Source organism: Procambarus clarkii, chromosome 91 (assembly GCF_040958095.1).
Source record: "Procambarus clarkii isolate CNS0578487 chromosome 91, FALCON_Pclarkii_2.0, whole genome shotgun sequence".
Lineage (NCBI taxonomy): Eukaryota > Metazoa > Arthropoda > Malacostraca > Decapoda > Cambaridae > Procambarus > Procambarus clarkii.
Genome location: NC_091240.1, coordinates 11323564 through 11330889, shown reverse-complemented (window position 1 = coordinate 11330889; position 7326 = coordinate 11323564).

Genomic DNA, 7326 nt, shown 5'->3' with positions numbered 1-7326 from the left:
ACCTCGTTCTTGTATATTGCAGACTCATATTTAAGCATTGACATGAGTGGTTCAAATGACGAGCAACAAGTTACATTTTCTTCAAGATATGTTTTGATTCTCAAGACTGATGTCAAAAGCTCAAGTCCCATTCCCATTAAAGATTTCTCAGTTTTGTTTTCACAGACGTTACTCTCGAAAATATCCGTTCAACCAGGGCATTACTGATTGGCAAGCTGTATATTTTCAACACGAACTCTGCGAGGTCAATCAGTATGGGATTGAAGTCAATCAGTATATCTGAAGTGTCGGAAATTTAACTCCTGAGCGTGATTTTTGAGCCGAATTCTGACTCTCTGCACCTATTTTCGTTTTCAAATTACGACTTTTTACACCGAAAATATGCCAATTACTGAAAACAGCGATGGGTCATATTTTGCCCAAACCCCCCTGCAGTTTTCAAAATATCTGAAATGTCTGAAATTTGACTCCTGAGCGTGATTTTTGAGCCGAATTCTGACTCTGCACCTATTTTCATTTTCAAATTACGACTTTTTATACCGAAAATATGCCAATTACTGAAAACGGCGATGGGTCATATTTTGCCCAAACCCCCCCCCCCCTGCAGTTTTCAAAATATCTAAAATGTTGGAAATTTGTCCGGGAGACATCTCCCGTCACGCAGGGTGCAGTCGCGCCTCCACAGATCTCCAGTATCATCTCTTGATACTGGTAATGGCTCAAAAGGGCCACAACTTACGGGGTATTCATGCCCGTGCCACCTCTTGGGTGGCTTAATCTTTATCATCATCATCTTGTGTAGATACCACTCAGACTAAAGACACTAAAGACACTTCGGGGACACTAAAGCCCCGAAGTCATCTCAAGATAACTTCTCAGGGTAAACAGTGTTATTTCATTGCTATATGTAGTTTCAAAATTTTTGCTTTTTATCAACACAATTATTTGTTCTTCCTATGTATTTTGCCAGACTGTACTAGTTAAGTTTGTTTACAATACAATACCTGTACTTAAGTACAGTATTTTCTGTATAGCTGTATGTTGTGTCCAAAAAATGAACTTAGCTTATATAATATGTTTCAATTTTAAATAATTATGACAATACATAGGATCAATGGTTTAAATACTGTAATATGCATTACTTTGGACTGAAAAATACCGACTTTGCAGTAATAATAAAAAGAAGGCAAAAGGCCTGGAGAACTATGTAGCACCACTTGGCTGCAAAGGATTTAGACATTCATGAGCTGTTTTCCTCCACACATTCTAGTTTAAGAATATATACTTCACAAATATTAAGGTACAGTACTGTACATGAATCTTAATTCATATATTATCGGTGGAAACTTAGTAAAACAACATTTATTGAAACATTACACACATTTCTTTAAATGTTGATGACTAACATACTGTACAATATTAACTGTCGATGGAATGGGGTGTAACCTAGGGTATCTCAAGCCAGTTGAACTATAATACATTTCATCATTTGAGAAAAGGAACCCATCACTTATGACCAGGGTGAAAAAATAAATCTGCATGAATCAAAAAAATTTATTTCAATAAATACAGCTAAACAGAAGGAAATAATAACAAGGTATTACATATACCTAATGATGATAACAGCTCCGAGATGCAAAGCACAGTATGTATAGTACATTATGATCACTGTAGTCATTACAGGTAATGGCAAGGGTAGAAAACAACTATTTCTATGTTAAAAGATACAGTATTCTGAATGTTGCCGAGAATGGAAATAGCCAGTTGTTAAGCTCAAAAACTAAATAAAAAAGCCAGTTATATTTAGTTGCAAATAAGGCAACACACTTGAGTTAAAATATTGAATGTTTAATAAGAAATGAGCAGAACAAATGTATAAAATAAAGCACATTCATAAATACTATGCAATCTTTCCAAATACAGTAATGACTATGAGAACACTACTGAAAGATACCAGAAAAGTTATAGCACAATCAATACTGCATATAAATTCATAATGCTTATAGCACAAGATGTTGTAGCCTCAAATACCTACGTGATAATGGTGGTAGGAGATTAGACGAGAATTTTCATGAGGATATGGATTTAGGATAGGACAGAGGAATAGTGCCCAACCACTTGGACGGTTGGGGATTGAACGTTGACCTTCCAAATGGCTGGGCACTATTCCTTCCCTCTTATTCCTTCCAAGTAATATACTGTATACTCGTAATGTCTTAGTGCTATGTCCTGATAATTACCTTGCCTTACCTCCTTATTTTGAATTTCTTCCATCATTCTTGATGCAATCCACAACCGTTGGAGAAATAGATGGTTAACTTTTATAAATAACAAAACACTATCAAATGTGACCTATCCTCGAGACCTTTTTTGTGACAGCAGCAGTTAGTGGGAAATGAGACGGGTAAAATGGTCTCCTTAGTGGCGGCATTTACGAGGTCACTGGAGGCAACACCAATATGGCTGGGAGACTAGTAAAACTGGATTGTATTAAATCTGTAAGAAGATAAGCAAGTTGTTTCACTCATCACAACTTGCCACAATGCAGATACACAAGAAGTAGAATGACGGAAACGAGTAAGCAAACCTGACAGAACATCATTGCAACAGGTCACTGTGAACAAACCAAAGGCAATCTGTGACTACACTAATCACATGCACAGTGTTGATCACTTCGACCAAATGGTCAAATATTTTCATTTCACACGGAAATGTCACAAGTGGACAAAGAAAATCACGTTCTACTTTCTGCAAATGGCTATCATAATGCTTTTGTGCTATACAAGTATTACACAACTGATACAAAGAAACTCTCTTTGCTCCAGTTCCATGAAGTAATCATTTGGTCACTACTGAAGTTAGAGTATAAGAATTGGCCTCTCCAAAATTACATCATTCATGCTGGTTATGTACATGACGATGAGAGCAGATCTACTAGCGACAATGTAGCATCACCCGGACCATCAGGTGTGAGGTGGCCACTATTCCCTTCTTTGCCTCGAGATGATAATTCATCATCTGACTCAGAAGAAGAGCGTCAGATAACTTCTTGTGGTGCTGCCGCTAGGAGAAACCCTTGTGTTGTGGATAAATCCGAACGTCTGAACAGGAACTTGAACCATTCCCTAATTCGCACCGAGAAAGGTATAAAGTGTTGTACAGTATTTGCTACAAGTCTGGTAAAAGGAAGGACACCAGGTATAAGTGCAAGTTGTGTGGTGTGGCACTGTGTGCTGCACCATGCTCCAACTTGTACCATCGCAAGATGACATACTGGGTGGATAAGCAGTAATGCTTACCCTTATTCACTCCACATTTAGAACATGGGTTGAGAAACTTCAGGAAACCTTTTCCTGGAGCAGGTGGAGTGGTTCAACCTAATGCTCAACTCATGCTCAACAAACATCGTTGGGTGGTGAGAACAGATGTGTTTTTTCATTTATTTATATATATGATGTTGTGGGACAAACACTTATGTGAAGGAATAAAAACAAAAATGAATGATAAATAATGTCAAGAATGAATAACAAATGTGAAATAATGACAAAAGGCCAGTTTTTCACATGATACATTTTATCTTATGGTATTGGTAATGTTGTTTTGTTCTTCCATTTGCCCTTATATGCATATACAGTGGCACCTCGACTTACGATTGCCCCGATTTACGATAATTTCGAGTTACGATGTAAATTTCATCAAAAAATGCGACTCGACATCCGATGGTGTCGTCGACTAACGATATTTGTTGGTACACGTTCGGGTCGACTGAGCGCGTGGTTCCCGGTCACGTGGTCTGACCTGCCTCAGTTTACTACAGCTCCCCGCTTAGTGATGATCGGGCCTATAAGAAATTCCGCGTTTGTGGTGATATTTTTGCATTTTGAACATTTAAGTAATTATTATATATCACACCATGAGACCCAGGAAAGTCAGTGGTAAGGCTCAACATATGAGATCCCATGTAAGAATGACCATAGAGCAGAAACAAGAGATCATTCGTAAATATGAAGATGGTGTGCGTGTTGTTGAAATGGCTAGGCAGTACAACAAATCTCAGTCAATGATATCCACCATACTGGATATCATTGAGAAGAAAGAAGAAAAGTCCTTTTAAGAAAAAGGACATTTATGGGTGCTAAACTGGCAAAAGGCGTATCAATAATCACGAAACATAGAACACAAACACTTAAAGATGTTGAACAGTTATTATTAATTTGGATACACAACAAGGAGTTAGCGGGTGATAGCGTTTCGGAGGCTATCATTTGTGAATAGGCAAGAAAATTGCATGAAGACTTTTTAAAGAAAACCCCTGGAACGAGTGATGCAGAAGTGAAAGAGTTTAAGGCGAGCAGGGGATGGTTTGAGAAATTTAGAAAAAGAAGTGGAATTCATAGTGTTGTGAGGCATAGGGAGGCTACCAGCTCAGACAAACCAGCGGCCGAAAGATTCATTGGCGAATTTAAAGATTTTATGCAGAGTGAGGCATACCTACCACAACAAGTGTTTAATTGTGACGAGACAGGGCTATTCTGGAAAAAGATTGCCAAAGAAAACATACATTACCAAGGAGAAGTCATTGCCAGGACACAAGCCTATGAAAGATCGGTTTACTCTTGTGTTGTGTGGTAAGGTGAGTGGCGATTTGAAAATTAAACCCTTGCTTGTGTATCATTCCGAAAATCCAAGGGTTTTCAAAAAATATAATGTGCAGAAACACAAAATGTGTGTGATGTGGAAGGCTAATGCTAAGGCATGGGTAACTAGGCAATTTTTTACGGAGTGGGTGAATTTGGTGGTGTACCCTGTCATCAAAAAATATTTGCAGAACAGTTTGCCACTCAAGGCCCTGCTTCTCGATAATGCTTCTGCCCATCCTCCAGACTTGGAGGATTCATTGGAGGAGGAATTTAGTTTTGTTACAATAAAGTTCCTTCCTCCCAACACCACTCCTCTACTTCAGCCTATGGACCAGAAAATCATTGCCAATTTTAAGAAACTTTATGAAAGGGCACTTTTCCGGAGATGTGTCGAAGTGACGGATGCCACAAACCTCACCCTCAAAGAGTTCTGGAAAACCCATTTTAACATTTATAGTGCTTTAAAACTTGTCGACAAAGCCTGGCAAGAAGTGACTGTAAGAACCATGATCTCTGGCTGGAGAAAACTGTGGCCTGCATGTGTTGCAGAATGAGACTTCGAGGGGTTTGAGCCTGAACCTGAAGTGCCTCTTCTTGAGGAAATTGTTTCTCTGGGTCGCCAATTGGGTTTGGAGTTGAATGGTGTTGATGTGGAGGAGTTGGTGGAAGAACACAACGAAGAACTCCAAGCCCTTCAAAAGGAACAGCAAGAAGAGGCAGCTGAGGAAATTTCTTCAGGGGAGGATGTGCCAGTACAGAATGTCTCTTCCTCAACAATTAAGAAAGTGTGTGCAGCATGTGAAGACTTGCAAACCTTTGCTGAAACGTCTCGCCTAAATCAAGCTGCAGTACGTCGTTGCCTTAACCTATTCAATGACACTGTGATGCATCATTACAGACAAATGTTAAAATGAAGGAAAAAACAAATGTCTCTTGACAAATTTGTAGCGAGACAAGCACTGAACCACAACTAGGTCCTAGTGGTATTCAGGCAAAACGTAGAAGAGAGTACCCCAGAGAAAACATCACTGCCTGATGTGATAATGGAAGGGGACTCCCTTTCCAAACAGTAACGACTCTCCTCCCCCCCCCCCTCATCACCATCTTCCATACGCCATCAAGAGCCCTCCATAAAGGTAAGATAAACTTAGGTACTGTATTGTAGTTAGAAAAAACACTGTATTCAGTATAAAATGTATTTGTATGTTAATATTTTGGAGGGTGGGGAACAGATTAATTCAATTCCCTTTATTTTTTATGGGAAAAATCGCTTCAACTTACGATCCATCTCTGGGAACGGATTAGCATCGTAAGTCGAGGCCCCACTGTATTACTGTACTTTAGAGCAGTCTATTGCAAACAATTTGACACCAAAATGAACGACGTAACACAGAAATTGAGGAGATAAAACTGAAAAGAGTGTACACATTTGTGTGTGGGTGTTGCGGGTGTGCAGATGGGTGCTCGCACATGGGTAACGCTCGGCTGATTTCCCGGTTTTCTGTGGGTAGCGCGCCTGTTTGTTTTACCTTATATGCATATGTAGCTTCAATGAATTCTATTGCGAACAATTTGATACCAAAGTGGACGATGTAACACGTAAATTTACATGAAAAAACTGAAAATGAATATACTGTACACTTTAGTGCAGTTATTGTGGGTGTGGAGATGGGTGCTCGCTCATGAGTAACGCTCGGCCGATTTTCAGGTTTGCTGCGGGTGGCACGCTGGGCTTTTTGACCTTGTATGCATATATCCCTTTAGAGAATTCCATTGTGTACCAAAATGAACGACGAAACACGGACACTGATGTGAGAAAACTGAAATGAGTATACACATTTTAGCATGGGGTGGGTAGGTGGGTGTGCACTCACAGGAAATGCTACGCCCACCTTGGGGCAGGCTAGGGCACACACGTCGGGCAGCTGAAAGTGTTAATAACCATTTTGTACCTAAAACTGTACGTTATGTTTAGGTTTTTCCACTGAATAACATTAAATAAGCCAACAAAGGGTATGTAAATAATATAACACTAAATTAGGCGAACAGATCACTCATGACTAAGATGCCCTTGGGGAAAAATACCTAACAAGGGATAAAAAGAAGGTTCCAAAATTATCACAGAGGTTGCACACAGCCAAAACATACTAGAGAAAATTATCCTACTTTATCGTAATACATAAATTTTCAATCTGAAACTAGTCTGGTAGAGAGTTCTACAGTTACCAAGAGACAGAATTAAATGAGACAAAAGCATTAACTATAAATCCTAACATCTTTCATGAATGAAGATAAAGCTAGTATTGCAGCATTGCTCAAGACAACTATTACAAGTATCGACAGAAGAACACGGAAGGTAAGAGAAACTAGCTTCCCAAGCTGTAGAAGGTGCAAGTCTTGCAAAATAGGCCATACAATGAGATGTGAATGAATAAGCTTTCATACTGATAAAATCCAAAACTAAGTGTTCTCAAGCATGTCAAGTTTCAAATAATATTTTACATCATATTCTATAACTCAAGTACACATAAAAAACCAGCGTAGAATGTAATAAAACGCCATTTTCAGGGCGAGACCCGGAGGCTCCCAGGAGCTATCCAGGCTGATATAGACATATTAGACTTTGGCATCAGTCAACGAGCATGGCGTTCTAGGCCGACCGGGGACCACAAGCCAGAACCTGGCC